The 18,959-nt window shown below is 42.2% G+C and overlaps 1 non-coding gene across 1 annotated transcript; it reads right to left on the bottom strand.

Moving 5' to 3' along the window:
• Positions 1-18,393: 18,393 nt before the first annotated feature.
• Positions 18,394-18,512, bottom strand: trnal-caa (transfer RNA leucine (anticodon CAA)). Its single transcript has 2 exons — positions 18,475-18,512; positions 18,394-18,439 (listed from the first exon to the last, which is right to left on the bottom strand). It is a non-coding gene; the product is annotated as a tRNA-Leu (tRNA).
• Positions 18,513-18,959: the final 447 nt, after the last annotated feature.

The following is an 18,959-nucleotide window of genomic DNA, read 5'->3' as shown; positions in this document are numbered from 1 at the left end:
TTCGGTAGATTGGCCATGCTAAATTGCCCCTTAGTGTCTGAAGGTGTGCAGGTTAGATGGATTGGCCATGCTAAGTTGCCCGAGTGTCCAAAGATGTGCAGATTAGGGGGAATTAACAGGGTAAATATTTGGGGCTATGGGAATAGAGCCTGGGTAAGATAAAAAGGTGGTTCAGTGTGGATTCGATAGGCCAAATGGCCACCTTCTGCACTGGATTCTATGATTCTATAAGGATAGAAATATTTCAGGATAAGTAATGTTTAAATATTTTTAAAATTCAGTGATGTCTCTATAGAATCGGCCACAAAGAGGAATGACAAGTATATCACTGATTTAACAGAAATATGATTGATAAGTAGATTCTGAAGTTTTCCTACAATTTGACTTTTTATAATACTGGCAAGTTATAAAAATAATAAATAAAAACAACACCAAACCTTGTTGAGATCACTGACTCCCTGTGCCGTAGCACTGAAGCCCAGCTTGAGGACATTCTCAAGAAGTACCAAAGCTTTTTGAGTCCTGGAACAAACACTTTAAAAGTCACCATAGTCCCAGAAGGATGCTTTCCCTTCTGAGGGGGAGAGCTGACTGGTAGTGATATAACCTCAGGTTCACCACACCTCAGACGAGGGGCAAGGTTGAGAAGGTGGGGCATTAACGAATAATCACACTTGGTACAGGAATTGAACCCACACGGCTGACGTCACTTCGCATCACAAACCAGCCATCCAGGCAACTGAGTTAACCAACCTTCCAAAAAAACACACCTTACAAGTCTCCTTCAGTTTGTATTTTTATCTCTCTGTTCCTCCGTGTCCCCGACCCAAGTTTGCATTGTTCTCTCTCCTAAGTTTGCAGTTTTTCTCTCTCTCCCCAGTTCATGTTTCTGGTTCACAACAACAAGGCGGTGAAGTTTGGGCAGCATGGTGGCACAGTGGTTACTACTGCTGCCTCACAGTGCCAGGGACCCAGGTTCAATTCCCGGCTTGGGTCAATGTCTGAGCGGAGTCTGCACGTTCTCCCCGTGACTGAGTGGGTTTCCTCCGCCTGCTCCTGTTTTCTCCCACAGTCTGAAAGACGTGCTGGTTAGGCTGTGCTAAATTCTCCCTTGGTGTACCCGAACAGGCACCAGAGTGTGGTGACTAGTGGATTTTCACAGTAACTTTGTTACAGTGTTAATGTGAGCCTACTTGTGACTAGTAAATAAACCTTTAGTGATGCTTCCAACTCGTGGGCAGGACAGCAACTCTATAATCCATAATGTCTGGGATACTGAACCTGCTGGAACCAAATGTATCTGAGGACATTTTTCTCCCACGTTGCCAGCAGCAGCTCTCGGGAGACTAATTGCCCATTTTGGAAAATGACTGCCCAAAACTGGGGGGGGGAGTTAGGAACCCTAGTAGAGGAAATGCTTGAAGCCACAGCCTTGTGACTAGAGGCAAAAGTAATTACACTGACCTGCGGCAGCTAATTAAATGATGCCTACTGACAGTGTATCGGGTTTTTCTAGATCTTTCTCCATCAGTAACTGTTCTCAGTGGATGTTCTCAGAGGATCTTTCATTGTGATTTGAAATAAAGATAGGGATGAGCGATTCCCCTGCCACCATCAACCTGAGAAACACTTTCCCTTCTATTCAGAAACAATAACATCCATCTTGATAATACAGAATTTATTAAAGTGCTTTTATGATGAGCATTCTGCATGTTAGCTTAAACAATCATTCTTTGGTGTAAATAAACAGCAGGAAAGGATCTGTACTCAGTGTATATGTAAGAGTATGGATAGTAAATATATCAACTGAACTGTAAATTTATGGAAGAGTGCAATACTCCTAAAATATAAAGGATTTTGTAGTGTCATCACTATTAGAGTTTTATTCAACATAACATTTGAAATTAAACGGCAAGGGTACAATTCAATTTTTTCTCCAATTTCCTGTAATTTAATATTTGAGCTAACTTTATGTATTTATTGTACTCAAACATTAGTTTCAGTTTGATAGATTCAATTATTTGTCTCTGAGCTATACTAACAGTCTTTCATATTGCAATCAAGTAACAGTTGCAAGATTGACAAGTTACATAGAAAAAGCTTTCTGTCAACAAACAGACTAAAAGCCATTATTGTAAAGTGTACATTGTGTCCCAGGCCCTGGTAAACACATCTTCATTGATCACAGGGAACGATAGAAAGATCTTCTCTTGTATAGCTCAATCAAGAACCTCTTACAAAGGCAAACTGCAAACAACACTGAAAACAAAATGAGACTGACATTACAGTCAAACACTAAATAATAGTTTGGTTTAGCCAAGCCATCTGTAACCTTTTAAAACGGTGCCAAAAAAGATTAAATGCAAAAACCTGACTATTATAACCTCCTGAAAGATCGAAAAGTGACATTGCATTGTAAGATTTATTGGGACCAGTGAAAAGCCAGAGCTTTTAAGCAGGGAATTGCCAATGGAAAACAGTATTTTTCAAAGACTATTAAATAACAAGGACAAGTTTCCAGGGGGAAAACATTGATAAATACCTACGAGCTGCCTTTTTTTTTGAGAAGCATGTTCCTATAATTAATATGTACATGGAGTCATAAAAAAATTATACATACAAAGGCTGGGATAATCTAAAGTTAGCATTACTTTCTATTTGAATCAGCTGTTGTTGATTGTATTTCAATTTTATTAATTACCTAATTATGGTTTTCTTTGTGTGTGATTTTTCATTCGAGTGTGTCACTTCTCCAGCTCGTTTGCAACATAATCATTTCAGATGGTGGGACACAAGTGAAACAGGAATTTTCCCATCGTCAGGGATTCGTGGGACTGAAAATTTGGTGGACTGTGCAGAGGTCTGTTGACCTCAGACGGGAATTTTTGGCCTTGGGATGAGTGTGGCCGGAAAATCCCGATTGTGATGGTGTATCTTTCTGTAATCAGGCTCAGCTGGAGGAGAGATAGTCATCTTCAGCCCTCAAAACACAAAGGTGAGACAGTTTCACTGCGCGCATCATCTTTGCCGATTTGCCCACAACACTCTGCATCCTGGAAAAGACAATACCTCTAATCCCAGGGTCCCCTTACATATGAGCAGAACCTTACAGAAAGCGCCCTTTATAGGACCTTGGACAATCAGCACAGCCCCATATCACCCGGGTGTTTAAACAATGTTCTTGCTGTGGAAATTTGTCTTCTTGGAGGTGACATGGAAGAGTTGTGTCAGGGCTACATCACACAATAATGAAATAATTCCCTCCGATTACAGGCAGCACTGGTTAGCACTGCTGCCTCAGCACCGGGGACCTGCGTTCAATTCTAGCCTTGGGAGCTGTCTGTGTGGAGTTTCTACATTCTTCCTATGTTTATTACACCAATCTGAAGTCCCTAACTGCTTCAAGAAGATGACTGTCATCCTGATGCCAAAAGCCAGGCAGCGTGCCTTAATGACTATTGTCCAGTGGCTCTGACATCCATCATTATGAAGTGCTACAAAAGTCATGACACAAATCAATTCCAGCCCCCCGGACTGCCTGGATCCACTACAGTTTGCCTACTGCCACAACAGATTCACAGCAGAAGCCATTTCCCTGGCCCTGCACTCAACCCTGGAACACCTAGATAACAAGGAAATCTATGTCAGACTCCTATTTATTGACCACTAGTGTCTTCAACACTATTATTCCTACGGAACTCATCTCCAAACTCTGTGGTCTGGGCCTCAGCACCTCCCTCTGCGACTGGATCCTGAACTTCTTAACTCACAGACCACAATCAGTAAGGATAGGCAACAACACCTCCTCCACGATCATCCTCAACACTGGTGACCCACAAGGCTGTGTTCTCAGCCTCCTACTATATACTCCTTATATACCTATGACTGTGTGGCTAAATTCCCCTCCAACTTGATTTTTATTTAAGTTTGCTGATGACACTATCATAGTTAAACAATGACAAGATGAAGTACCAGAAAGGGATAGAGAATCTGGTGAGTTGGTGTGGCAACAATAACCTCTCCCTCAATGTCAACAAAATGAAGGATTAGTCTTCGATTTCAGGAAGTGTACTGGAGGATATGCCCTTGTCTACAGCAATGGAGACAAAGCAGAAATGGTTGAGAGCTTCAGGTTTTTAGGTGTCTGGATCACCAACAATCTGTGCTGGTCCATCCATGCTGATCCAATTGTTAAGAAAGCCCACCAACACCTCTACTTTCTCAGGAGACTGTGTAAATTTGGCATGTCAGCTACAACTCTCACCAACTTTTACAGGTTCTCCACAAAGAGCATTCATTCTAGTTGCATCACAGCTGGGTATGGCTCCTGCTCTGCCCAAGACTGCAAGAAACTACAACAGGTTGTGAACGAAGTCCATTCCATCACTCAAACCAGTGACCCACTCATTGACTCTGTCTACACTTACCGCTGTCTCAGAAAATCAACCAGCATAAGCAAGAACCCCATGCACCTGGGATACACCTATCACTATTACTGTCTCCCTCCTTTCTGGAATAGGGCACCACTTTTGCAGTTTTCCAATTTGCTGGGACCTTTCCAGAATCTAGGGTACCTTGGAAGATTATAAGCAATCATCCAGTATTGCCAAATCCCTGTTGGCAGACTGCAGAACCCACTGGACTTGTCAGAATTCAGTCCCATTCATTTGTGGGGCGCACAGTGAATGGAGGTACACTTAGCCGATCTTTCTCTACATCCTAGCTATGACTCTAACACTACATTCTGCATTCTCACCTTTCCTTCTCCATGAATGGTATGCTTTGCCTGTATAGCACACAAGAAACAATACTTTTCATTGTATACTAACACGTGATAATAATAAATCAAATCAAATCAAAATCAAAAGGATAAAGATGCTCACCAGAAGTTATATCTGGTGGCTTGACATTGATGGCAACATTGAGAGCCTAGTCAAGCCCTGTGAACAGTGCTAACTGCAATGAAGGTTGCTTGCTGTCACCCCCATTGCACCCTTGGGAGTGGCCTGGCCAGCCATGGGTACGAGTCCATGTTGATTATGTCTGTCCATTCATGGGCACAATATTTCTGTTCATTGCTGATGCACACGCCCGATGGATGGACATTTTTGAGGTGAAGTCTCCTACATCGCACGTTACCATCGAAAGATTACCTCAGTGTTTTTCCAACCCATGGTATACCTTAAGCAATAGTGTCTGACAATGTTACAGTATTCACAAGTGCTGAGTTTCAAAGCTCCATTACACTCAATGCTATAAAGTTCAAGAGAACTGCACCTTATCACACAGCATTCAACACACTAGCTGAACAAACCATCCAACCTTCTAAGTCTGTCCTAAAGAAGCAGTTAGGAGAAACCCTGGAGACCAGAATTTCAGGCTTTTTTCCTGGCTCCTAGACCACTCCACATGCAACAGAGTGAGTGCCGTCAGCAGAGCTGTTTGAAGGACAATCAACTCATAATGAGACTCAACCTTGTGTCTCCAAATTTGGCGGGGAGGATAGAAACCAGTCAGAAGACAAGTCATGATTCACATCAGTCAACAGGGTCATTTATGATGGAAAATGCCGTGTATGTGGGGAATTTTGGTCGTGGATTGAGCTAAGTCCCTGGAATTATTGTCTCTAAAACTGGATCACTGTCTCATCAATTGGATGTAGAAGGAAGGATTGGCTGGAAACACGTTGACCATTTGAGAAAAGGAGAGATGCCCCAGCAGCTAGTTTTGCCATCAGGCCGTATATCACCATCAGAAAATGTTCATGGAATCAGACAGTGCAAAAGAAGGCCTTTCAGCCTATTGAGTCTGCGCCGACCACAATCCCACCTAGGCGCTATCCCCATAACTGCAAGCATTTACCCTAGCTAGTCCCCTGACAATAAAGGGCAATTTAGCATGGCCAATCTACACATTTTCATAAAAGCAAATTACAGCAGATTCTGAAATCTGAAACCAAAAGAGAAAATTCTAGAAAATCTCAGCAGGTCTGACAGCATCCGTAAGGAGAGAGAAGAGCTGGAGGGCAAGATGTAACAAAGGGCAAGCTGAATAAACTAGGCTTGTACTCGTTAGAGTTTAGAAGAATGAGGGGAGATCTCATTGAGACATATAAGATGATGAATGGGATGGATAGGATAGAGGTGGAGAGGCTCCTGCTCAGAAAGGACAGTAGGACTAGGGGGCACAGCCTCAAGATAAGGGGGGGCGGGGGGGGCGCAGTTTAGAATGGAGTTGAGGAGGAACTTCTTCACTCAAAGGGTGGTGAACCTCTGGAATTCTCTGCCCATTGAAGGGGTGGAGGCTGCCTCGCTAAATATATTTAAGACGCAGGTGGATAGGTTTTTGATAGGCAAGGGGATTAAGGGTTATGGGGAGAGGGCGGGAAAGTGGAACTGAGCCACGACAGATCATCCATGATCTTATTGAATGGTGGGACAGGCTTGAAGGTCTAGATGGCCTACTCCTGCTCCTATTTCTTATGTTCTTAAAAAACAAGGAAAAGACTCAAAGTAAAGGCCTGATATTTTAACAGCGGGAGTCCCTTCAAATTCTTCTGGGGCATTAGATACAATTTCTCCCCATTGTTTTGAAAGGTCTGTGTCTCTCCATTAGATATGGAGATTTAGGTCATACATCAACTTTAGGATTTGTTAGTTGATTTGCCCAGTATTTTCCTTCAGCTTTGCAATCTGGTAAATATTGAATTTTTAAACCCGATCGATTTAACATGACTGAATGGATGCCATCCTTGAATCAAGGGACATCGAAAGGTATAACCTCCAAAAGAGGATTTACCTCAATAACATTGCAAGGTATTATTAGCTATGCATGTGCTACCTCAAATTAAATGGTTTATTTTAAATATGCATACACTTCTGATGAAGGCCAGATGACACTATTTTTGGCGCCGTTTCTGAATATTGCCTCAAGCCATTGCTTCCATTGATGTCGTCACATTTGTCAATGTTTGATTACTCTTGAACACAAGTTGAAAATAATCAAGGATCCTCCATAAGACGGGGCTTGAGAAGACAGCCACTCACGGTAGAGAGGCCGTTGGCACAAAATTTCTAAATCAATTCTTCGCAGCAGAGAAACAAGGACCAATACAGTGGAAAATGAGAGGGGCGACAGTAACAAACATAGACCAAACGTAGAGTTCCATAATTGCCTAATAGCCTCTTGAAATTGCTTCAATAAAGGCAAACCTTTTAGTTCTACATACCGTGCTTACAAGGAACGTGAAGTAACATTTGTTGTGTATCTCACACAAATAGATAACTAAGTGGCTCCTTTTCTCACAAAAGAATTCTCAGCTGCTCTATGATGACTGGTTCTGAAGCAAAAACCATATAATTGGTAACAGCTGAGATGAGCTTCATTTAGATGCAGTTGAAAGATCTGTTGCAGGTTTTACAGGAGTGTGAATTACAATTCTGACAATGTCAAACAGTTCATTCAGCTTTTTCTTTACATAAGTGAGGATTTTCGAGAATTTCTTTTGGTTGGGGGGGTGTGATTGGTGGGTGGGTGGGTGGGGGTCCCTCTTCTATTATTTAATTTAAACCATAGTTGTAAGTCATTTTCATCTCTGAATGGGTGGTAACAACAAGCCCAGCAGGTAATTCACACCACATTAAAAACTGTTGGTGCAATAAGGGGACTAATCATGGTAAGCTTCTAGTGGTAAATTACCAACTGCAAATTAAAGCTGTACTGACTGTCGATAGTAATGATGTGGTTATGTAATACTATGTTCATAATGAAGTAGCTTCAAAATTTTAGAGTCACAAGATCCCAGGTTCCTATAGACACAAGAACGTCAAATATAATTTACTGTTGACTGGTTCCTGATTGCTCCTGGGACAAGAACAAACATCTGAATACATCCATGCAGAATTTTTACTTCCTTCATGCTTCTTCCCTGCGTTTCCACCATCTCAAATGATGATGCTAATATATTCATTATGGGTGGCACAGTGATAGCACCGTTGCCTCATAATGCCAGGGACCCAGGTTCGATTCCCGACTTGGGTCACTTTCTGTGTGTAGTTTGCACATTCTCCCCGTCTCTGTGTGGGTTTCCTCCAGGTGCTCCGGTTTCTTCCCACAGTCCAAAGATGTGCAGGTTAGGTGCATTGGCCATGCTAAATTGCTCCTTAATGTCCCAGAATTAGGGGGATTAGCAGGGTAAATGTGTGGGGTTACAGGGATAGAGCCTGGATGGAATTGTTGTAGGTGCAGACTCGATGGACCGTATGGCCGCTTTGTGCTCTGTAGATGTTCTATGATTCTATGATGCTAACTGTAGGCATGGTGGCAGGAAATGGAGGCTGTGTCTATAGCATAATAATGAATGTAAACATTCTCCAACCTCGCCTGTGGCTGGGATTCTCCAATCCTGCTGCGGTGAACGGAGATTTTGCTGTGTGCTAGATTCTCCATTCTCACTGGCAGCGGTAGTGGGGTGTGAATGGCCAGAAAATTCCTGTCAGTAACTTAGTAGCGTAATAAAACATGCACATACATTTTCTTTTACGATTAAATGTTTTATTGTTGAAAATTATTGCATTCTGTACTGGAATTTTCAAAATTCAAAGGGTAGTTGTGGAAATTATCCAAGTGTAATAAAAACACTTATTTTTTCCTGACTTATTTGCCATGACTCCCTCATTGGTTTGGTTTTTCCGTTCTGATGTGGTGACGTTCACACTGGCTCCTACCTGCGTCATCTTAGCACGTGGTGTTTCGTGAACATCCGCACCGTTCTCTCCTCTCTCATTGTTCTCAGGCACCCATCATGAATTATAGAAAATTGCACGGGAGGGCTGCTCTTTAATTCAGACCACGGCTTAAGAATGAACGTCCAGGAAGGACTTGGAGACCCTTGAGTATGTCAATTGTGTAAAAGACTCGTTATTATTAGAGTGCGGCCAAACCTTTGGTGGATTTTGCACTGCTCAATTGGGTATTACGTATTTTGCACTGCTTCCATATTTTGAGACATCTCTTAAAACGATTTGTAGTTTATTGTTTATTCTGAAGCACATCTGTCTGCCTTTAGCATCCAATACCTTTGTCAGATGCTCAAACTGTATTGATGAGTCTAAGAAGGCAAGTGGCTCTCCCTTTACATTGGCAGTGTAATCAAAATGTTTGGATAACTGTAATGAAAGACACTGCAGAAATGTCAATTGATTATTACACGGTGATTTTTAAGCACCAAAGCTTTGAAGGTTTTTTCCCTCTGTTGCGTGGAGTTCAAAACCAGTGTCTTCGTGCTCATCATAAAGAAAACTCAATCAAAATGAGTGACGTGAAAGAAGAAATAGTTCAGAGGCTGATGGTTTGCAGTAATGTGTCACGAGACAATGACAGCATGTTTTCTTACGAAAAGAATGAAAGCGTTTGAATTACATTGGCTTTGAAAATGCTGGAATTCAAAATTTGGAAGGCCCTATTTATTTAAAAAAATGTATTTTTTTTTTGTTTTGGCTTCACTGCTTATCTGTATAAATCACCCAGTCAAATCTTTTGCTATGAAGTTATTCGGATTACATTTGCATTCCTCCCAGCCTTGAAATCACTATTATAAATCAGTCAGGACACTTAACAAATGAAGTTGCAAAAAGCATTCTCACAAGCATCTAAAGGCATCAGTTTAATTGTCTTTCAGGGAGAAAATAGCATGGAGGGAGGAAAGGGGAATGCTCGACATCAAACCTCAGAACGTTTTATTAGATATTTAGGCTGGATAGAGTCCACAGTGTGAATATTGATGCTTGTGGGACTCATATAACAGAATCACTTGGCACAAGATCTCAAAGTCCTTCCATATAGCTGATGCCCAGATTGACATCCTGAAACAGTGCATAATAGAGACAATTTCATGATATGCTGCTCCCGGTATGCAGAAGCGCTTACGCTAAACGCATCCTGAAAAATCGCAGCCATCCAGCCTGTGATTTTCCATCCTTTAATCATAATGGATGAAAAATCTTCGCTGTGGTTTTCTTGAGGAACATTCCTATCATATTCCTCATGTCAGGTCTTGCAAATGTTCTGAGGCTAGTTCCTATGAATTCCTTGAGGTGTAAATCCTGCGCTGTTCACTTAAATTGCTGCATCAGGGGGTCACTGCTATTGTTCAGACAAAAGCTGCCGTTTTTGAGAGTAAACAGGGCCAGTCAAGGCTCGACCGTCCGTCCAAATCTTCATTCAGGTGGCACGATGGTTAGCAGTGCTGCCTCACAACACCAGGGCCCCAGGTTCAATTCCTGGCTTGGGTCACTGTCTGTGCAGAGTCTGCACATTCTCCCCGTATCTGCATGGGTTTCCTCTGGGTGTTCCACTTTCCTCCCACAGTCCAAACAGCGTACTGATTAGGTGAATTGGCGATGCTAAATTCTCCCTCTGTGTACCCAAACAGGTGCCAGAATGTGATCACAGGCTCCCTACAGTACAAAAGGAGGCCATTTGGTCCATCAAATCTATACTAACCACAATTCCACTCAGGCTCTATTCCTGTAACATCACACATTTACCCTGGTAATCTACCCGACACAAGGGTCAATTTAGCATGGCCAATCAACCTAACCTGCATATCTTTGGACTGTGGGAGGAAACTGGAGCACCCGGAAGAAACTCATGCAGACAAGGAGAGAAAGTGCAAACTATACACAGACAAGGCCAAGGCCAGAATTGAACCCAGGTCCCTGAAGCTGTGAGGCAACATTACTGACCACTGAGCCACTGTGCCCCTCGATGACGCTGGGATTTTCACAGTAGCTTCATCGCAGTGTTAATGTAATCCTATTTGTAACACTAATAAATAAACTTTAAACTTAAGCATTCAATGTTGCAAGTTCCTCCAAACACCTTTGCTGTTTTCAACCACCCTTCACACAATCTCTTTGTTGGTCTTAACCCTAGCATTCGCCTTCCTCTTGATGTTCATCCCTCAGCGTCAGAAGTTTCAGTTGCTAAAGCCCTAGACCTCAGAATTGCTTCAAGTTCTCTATCGACTTGCAATCTTCAAGTGACTTCTCAAAAGTCAACCTATTTAACCACACCTCTGGTTACCTCCAATAACTTATTCTTGGCCTTCAAGCTTTATTACTGCTCTGAATGGTTGCAAATGGGAAGCATGTGGCATAATTGGCTGCCGCTCCCAATGGCGTATAGAACTGCAGTTGTCTTCCTCTTCAAGGTTTGTCATGATGTGCAGCACACCATAAAGTCACGGCAGATAATTGCCTAGGGTTCACCGGTATAATTGGTAGGCAGCATGAAGGAAAAGAAACTGTGTTTTCTGTAGACGAGAACCATACAAACGATCTGTGGTAAAAGTATGCTTCAGTGACCAATAATTTCAAGGTGTTCCTTCCAATGCAGTCAAAAATAAAACATGCAACGAGATACACATACGAAAATACAAGGCATTAATAATTCAGGTCCTCTTTGAATGATAGAGAAAAGTAGAACCATCTGCAGGCCTTATACCTGACCATGGGAAATACAGATTGAAGTTTAATGCAAGAATATCTTTTCAAAAGGCTAATTTTATGCCATCTGTATAAATAAATTACACACTGTTTTAGTCATATTTTTGCTTTCCTGAGGAATGGTATGAGCCCACAACTAAATTTTAAGCTCCTCTTACAAGTTTTCTGACTAATGCCTAGTTACAGTACAGCTTTCTTTCAATCATAAGCGTTTCATCTTTACAAAAAACAGAACTGTCACTCAAGTCCTGAGGGACTCGGCACCGCTGTGTGAGCCACACCGCTATGTGTACTGGCTGTGTTCTGTGGGAATGAACTGAAAGGATAGAGCCACTTGCATCATTCGGAACCCAACTTTGTACGATGCAGTTCTTTCTGGCTTTCTGCATTTACATCATCACAAAGCGAAGGCGAAACAGATATCTCGCACGAATCACTACTTGCTTGGGCTTCAACACTTTAGTGTTGAAAGTACGTCCATGTTCATAGCAACATTTGCCATATATTGTATCCTCAAAATATTGAATATCCTTCAAACTGAAATATGTATCTTTCATTCACATGGTGGCACAATGGTTAGCACTGCTGCTTCACAGCGCGAGGGATCTGGGTTCAATTCCTATCTGGGTCACTGTGTGTGTGGAGTTTGCACATTCTCCCTGTATCTGTGAGGGTTTTCTCCGGGTGCTCCGGTTTCCTCCCACAGTCCTAAAGATGTGCTGGTTAGGTGCATTGGCCATGCTAAATTCTCCCTCAGTGTACTCAAACAAGCACTGGACTGGGACATTTTCACCATAACATCATTACTATGTGAATGTAAGCCTATTTGTGACTAATAAATGAACTTTACTTTTACTTTTCATAAATCTGAACCCATTTTATCTTAATGAATTTTATCCATGCATTCTTGCTGAAGATTACCACAATTTTTATATTAAATGTGATTCAATGGACCTCAAATTTGGATCCCAATCTTGAACACCTTACATATATCAAAGAATCTGTTATAGTTCTCTGTTACAGATTGTTCATGTCCTTACACAGAGTTCATTACAAGTGAGGGGTCTGGTGTTTGTGGTTGTAAATTCCGCAGTGTGTGCTAAATTACCACGATGATGTAAATCCATTATTTTCAATTACTGACAATACTTAAACCAAACAAAAGTAAACACAATCGGTTTACACATGCAAATTAGATGCTAGTAAAGTGATTGACCAAGATCAGGGGAAGGGCTCCTGTGAGACGCAGGCAAACAGGACAGCCAGGGCCAAATAACAAGCTGTCAGACAGCAAGAAGAAAGAGGTGCTTTAAAGATTCAGATGCCGACTGGCTGGTAACTGAAGTGCTGAGGAATCAAAAATCGTGTCCCATGCAACAATAACAGCTGTGTCCTAAATCCCACAGAGCACAAAAACTAGGGAGGGAAATCTCTCACCATGTTCTGTCCCAGGTCAAGAGTATGGCTAGAATTTCCAGTTTATTTAATGACATATAGAAAAGGTGAAACTGAAACTCATGACCAGGGTCCTCCCTGGGAATATTTGAATACAATAAGCCCAATCTATTCCCGGTTAAAGTGCTACTGTAGTAACTTCCAACTATGTATTGGTATGTTTAGAGTCATTGAGTCATAGAGGTTTACAGCATGGAAACAGACCCTTCGGTCCAACTTGTCCATGCCGCCCTTTTCTTTTAAACCCCCAAGCTAGTGCCAATTGCCCGCATTTGGCCCATATCTCTCTATACCCATCTTACCCATGTAACTTCAAAATGCTTTTTAAAAGACAAAATTGGACACAGCTCTATTACTACCTCTGGCAGCTTGTTCCACTCACTCACCACCCTCTGTGTGAAAAAATTCCCCCTCTGGATACTTTTGTATCTTTTCCCCTCACCTTAAACCTATGCCCTCTAGTTTTAGACTCACCTACTTTTGGGAAAAGATATTGACTATCTAGTTTATGCCCCAAGTAGCTGATCTATGTTGTACTTATATTCATATATGACTGTCCGCTGTTTAGAATAACAGTATAGAATTTCTGACATGTAAACTGACATGTTTTCTTTTAAGATATTTATTCCACCTTGTTCCTCTATTTAAAGGTGGCACGGTGGCACAGTGGTTAGCGCTGCTGCCTCACAGTGCCAGGGACTGGGTTTGATTCAGGCCTTGGATGACTGTGTGGAGTTATCTCCTTAGAACTCAAATCATCAAGTCCCGGTAGCATCCTAGTAAATCTTTTTTGCATTCTTTCTACTTTAATTATATCCTTTCCTTAATAGCACAACCAGAACTGTACACAGTATCTTCTAAGGGGAACAACTGTTTCCTATCCACCCTTTGATACCTGTACAAACTTATACACCTCAACCAACTTTCTCTGCTCTAGAGAAAACAATGCAAGCATATTCAGTCTCTCCTTATGGCTCAAATGTTCCATCCCAGGCAACATCCTAGCGAATTTTCTCTGCACCCTTTCCAGTGCACTCACATCATTCCTATAGTGAGGCGACGAGAACTATACAAAGTACAATGCTTTAACTGTAGCCTAACCAAAACTTTGTACAGCTCCAACATAACTTCCCTGCTCTTTTATATGCCTCATATTTTAATAGGGTTTTCTGATCTCTGGATTTGCATGGAAGTAAATTCTAACACAGGTGTAGGACTGGCTTTTGGTGGAGTCAGGCTGACTCAAGAGACCTTTACAAATAGTGGAATTTCTGGTCCCATTTCTGACAGATCCAATTTTTGTCAGTAGGGGAAAGAGGGAGAGACATAACTCACATCAGCTGGAAAGCCAAACTCATTAGGGTGATTTGAACATAGTGTTTTGTTCCAACTGACCACATTTTGGCTGGTCAAAGGACTTTCACTGGAAGTGTAGGAGTCCTGAATTGATGGAATAGCCATAAGTACTCTTGAAGGATGGATAAGGTCTGTTCAGGTGCCATAGTCTGAAGTTTGTTAAATCTCCAGCTCTTCAAACATGAAGAAATCAGTCTGAAGCTGTCAGTGGGAGTTAAAACAAAACCTCTGCTGTATTGGCAGGTCATCCAGTGTAGGTTAGAAAAAAGTTTGATCAAAACTGCATATTTGTTGACATTTCCCCAGAGGCTAGTATTATCTTATTATGAATGCTTGGCTAAGTTTCAAAAGCTACAATTATCTCAGCAGGGTTTTCTAAGTTAACAATATGATTGACTGTTAAAGAAACTATTGAATAATCACTTGCCTTTGGTGCAGGAAACAGAATAAAAGTTTGTTTTTAAAATGGATTAATGCACCTTTATTTGAAAATTTTGAATGGGATTCATAAATCAGAGTTATTTTAACTGTCTAGTCTGTATGAATGAGAGTTATATTGGATCGTTAGAAGTCTTCTTTTTTAAATGTCCCCCTGGCTCCAAAGATCTGTCCACGCTGGATACTAGTTGAGTGGCAATGGAGGTGGCATGGGATTTAATGACAGGGCAGGGAGGTGGATAGTGGGGGCATGAGTTGGCATGGAGGTAGCATGACTGTATGGACATAGAAATATAGAAACATAGAAGATAAAAGAAGGAGAAGGCCATTTGGCCCTTCGAGACTGCTCCACCATTCATTACGATCATGGCTGATTGTCAACTCAATAGCCTAATCTTGCTTTTTCCCCATAATCTTTGATCCCATTCACCCCAACTGCTATATCCAGCTGCCTCTTGAATATATCCAACGTTTTTGGCATCAACTACTTCCTATGGTAATGAATTCACTTCCTGTGGTGATGAAGGGGAGTGCCACTGGATGGGAGATGAGGGAAGGTGAGGGGCAAAGTATGAAGACTTTGACAGCTTCTAAGCTGACTGGGCCAAAGTCCCAGAGTCCAAGGTTGGCATTCTAACCAGCCCATCTTGGCACTTACCCACCCCCTTGGCCACTTAAGATTGGCTTCTGGTTTCATCAGGCCTAAATCTAGCCAGCCTCCGCCTCCTCAGTGCAAAAAGTCAGTCTAACACAATCCTTTAAACCAAGTTGGGAAATTACCTGAGCTACATGTCTCAGTGACGAAAATCTGACCCTTGGTGTATGTTTATATTCTGAGGTTGCTGGGAAATTTGATGGACCAAACAAGAGTGGTGATAGAGAGTGAAATAAGGAGGGGGGAATGTATTTAAATTTGCTGTCAATCCAGTGAGGCTCATGTACTAGCTTGCCTGACTGGGAGAGGAGATAAACATCCATGTTTCACGAGAAGTGTTCTGCCCCAAAGCTGAAACCACAAACGATGTTGATAGTTACTCTTAGTTTCATTAATGCTGAGTATTGCAGCCATGTTCACTGCTGTGAGTAAGGCTGTGTTAGCAGTGATATCCTTCTACAGCCCATGGTGTCTCTAAGTGCATCCTATTTACACTTCCGGGGTAGACCTTCCTGTACACAATTGCTGACTCTGGCAACGAAATACAACCACTTATGTTATCAACACAGACCATCCAAAGCATGTGTTTGTTGTTTTATGTTACATTTAATGTGTTTTTATTTTTGGATTCCCAACAGAATTTTCTCCCCTTCCTCCCCGAAGTTATTGTCTCCCAACTTGTTAGCTTTCTCTGTGTGTGCACCTGATGCCCTCTGGTGCCTTGCTCAAAGAACCATTACTCAAGTGTGAGGCTTGGCAGTGAGCATGGGTAGACCACCCACCAGTGCCAGAGTGCCAAAAGCAAGTTCCAGCTGATGCCTAAACATGTGTCCTTGCAGAAGACATTGGCACAGTGGTTAGCACTCACGAAGCCAGGGATCTAGGTTCAATTCCCAGCTTGGGTCACTGCCTGTGTGGAGTCTGCATGTTCTCCCCGTGTCTGCGTGGGTTTCCTCTAGGTGCTCAGCTTTCCTCTCATTGTTCTAAAGGACAGTACTTACCGAATGGATCAGTCAGTTCAAAAAAAGTAAAGCTCATTTATTAGTCACACTGCAATGAAGTTACTGTGAAAATCCCCTAGTCGCCACACTCCGGCACCTGTCCTGGTACACTGCCGGAGAACTTGGCATGGCCATTGCCTCTAACCAGCACATCTTTGGACTGTGGGAGGAAACCCATGCAGCCACAGGGAGAATGTGCAAACTTCACACAGTCAGTGACCCAAGCCAGGAATTGAATCAAGGTCCCTGGCACTGTCAGGCAGAAATGCTAACCGCTGTGCCACCGTGCCTTCTCATTACCTATTGACTGTCTGAACCACACTGCCCTATAACGCCCCACATTCAATCTCTTATCAGATTGCTGTCTCATATTAAATGGTGCATCGCTACTCATTTCACAAGGAAAGCATTGATCAGGATCCTTGTTTCTGATTAATATTGTTAAGTTTATTTATTAGCGTCACAAGTAGGCCTACATTAACACTGCAATGAAGTTACTGTGAAAATCCCCTAGTCGCCACACTCCGGCGCCTGTCCGGGTACACTGAGGGAGAATTTAGCACGGCCAATACACCTAACCAGCACATCTTTCAGACTGTGGGGGAGGGATCCAGAGACCCCGAGGAAACCCACACAAACATGGGGAGAACAAACAGACTCCACACAGACAAAGACCCAAGCCGGGAATCAAACCTAGTCCCTGGCGCTGTGAGGCAGCCGTGCTAACCATTGTGCCCAATAATGATAATAATAACATTGATCTCTGATTGAAAAATGACAATGGAAAGGAACGAGTATAGGATAGTTTGTATGAGAGAATGCAAATGTAAGTTGAGTGCAGAATAATAAGGTGCAAAAATATCTGTCTCACTGCCTGATATAAATACATCTAATTACAAATAAAGCCAAATTACTGCCCAAATTATTTTCTTTTGAAGTGCTCCAACTTGGATCAGAAAACACAAACATGAACAGTTTTATGAATGCAATAGTTTTCCTGAGAAAAATTTGAACTTCCTTTGTGGTAAATTGATATGACAATTCTTTGTTGCAGTTTCCTGGATGCCGGAGAAATGGCTTGTGGGATTGATTGAGCTGAAAGTCCCTTGGCCACTACTTCCTGTTTCAGTCCTTATCTGTCCCGCGCAGCTGTTCGTTTTCTCCAATATAATCTTAAGCTTTCCTCAAAAATCTCATCTGCATGGCCCATGTTGGAGATACAATAAAACCACTACACCCATGTTCAGGAAATTTCAGATACACCCATTAAAACAATGCTGGGCTCCTCTAACCACCAGCTCCTACACTAACTGTTTGCCTCAAGCAAACAGGAAATGAATCAGCACCCTGTCTATTTGTGACGTCCTTATTCTGCAGGTGTTCAGAGGTGGACTCTTGTCAAGTGGGAGCGCGCCTTTAAAGCTGAGGCCTAAACCCTTTGTTTTAACTTTGATAGCTCCTCGTACAAAGATTCACCTAGAAAAAAAAATTAAATTGAACACCATACTTGCCTTAATGCACATCCCCTGGTTTCCCATGCAATGGAACGCACTTTATAAATTGTGATGCATGAGTTGTCCCATGTTGAAGTTTATTTGGGAGGGAGTCCACTTTCAGCCTTTGTTTGCAGAAGGGAAGGATTGTAAGTCTACATTCCCAATGAGGTAAAATAAATGATTGGCAATGGAAGTGAAATGAAGAAGATTCTGGTTTGGGGAAAGCCTGTTCTGAAGAACTTGAATTTAAAGTAAAAGTAACGTTTATTTATTAGTCACAAGTAGGCTTACATTCAACTAATGCACCTAACTAGCATGTCTTTCAGACTGTAGAAGGACACCAGAGCACCCGGAGGAAACCCATGCAGACACGGGAAGAATGTGCAAAATTCACACCGTCATCCAAGGCCAGAATTGAACCTGGATCCCTGGTGCTGTGAGGCAGCAGTGCTAACCGTAGTGTCACCCTGCAGCCCCAGTGGACATGTCAGGAGTGGGATTTGAACCCACACCCCTAGAAAGGGATCAGAATTCACCAGGCTTACACAAGGCAAAGAATCACCCTCCTTGAGTCTGGCGCCTTAGTCCACTCAGCCATCCTGACAACTCGCTGTTTAAGGAGAGTGGTGTAAAATGGATGGTCTAAAGCACTCCTGGTTCTGTTTGATGTGTCAATGGTTCTCTCAATTTGTCTTATTCCATTCTTTGTCACTAGTTTTGTCAATATTTTATATTTCCCTTCTTGACATTTCTTTTAGTTTTTTTTTTGTTTTCTTTCAAACGTGTTTGTGTGTGTCCCGTTCTCTCTTTCTCTCTCCTGACCTGAGAACAATTACTTGCGATACCTGGCTATCTAAGTCACCATGAATCCTAACAGCGTATCCATTTTAATGTGTTGAAGATGACAAGTAGGACAATCCCTCGTGCCGTGTTTGGGGACTAGGTGAAGGAGGAGGGTACAAACAGATTTGAACCCCTGCTCACTACAAATATTTCCTGAATCCAAGACTTCCCATATTTTCACACCCCATATTTTGGATGATCTTCTACT

This window comes from Carcharhinus amblyrhynchos, chromosome 14, assembly GCF_965287045.1.
Source record: "Carcharhinus amblyrhynchos chromosome 14, sCarAmb.v2.hapA, whole genome shotgun sequence".
NCBI lineage: Eukaryota > Metazoa > Chordata > Chondrichthyes > Carcharhiniformes > Carcharhinidae > Carcharhinus > Carcharhinus amblyrhynchos.
The sequence above is the reverse complement of the archived record's forward strand: the minus strand, read 5'-3'. Positions and strand labels throughout refer to the sequence as shown.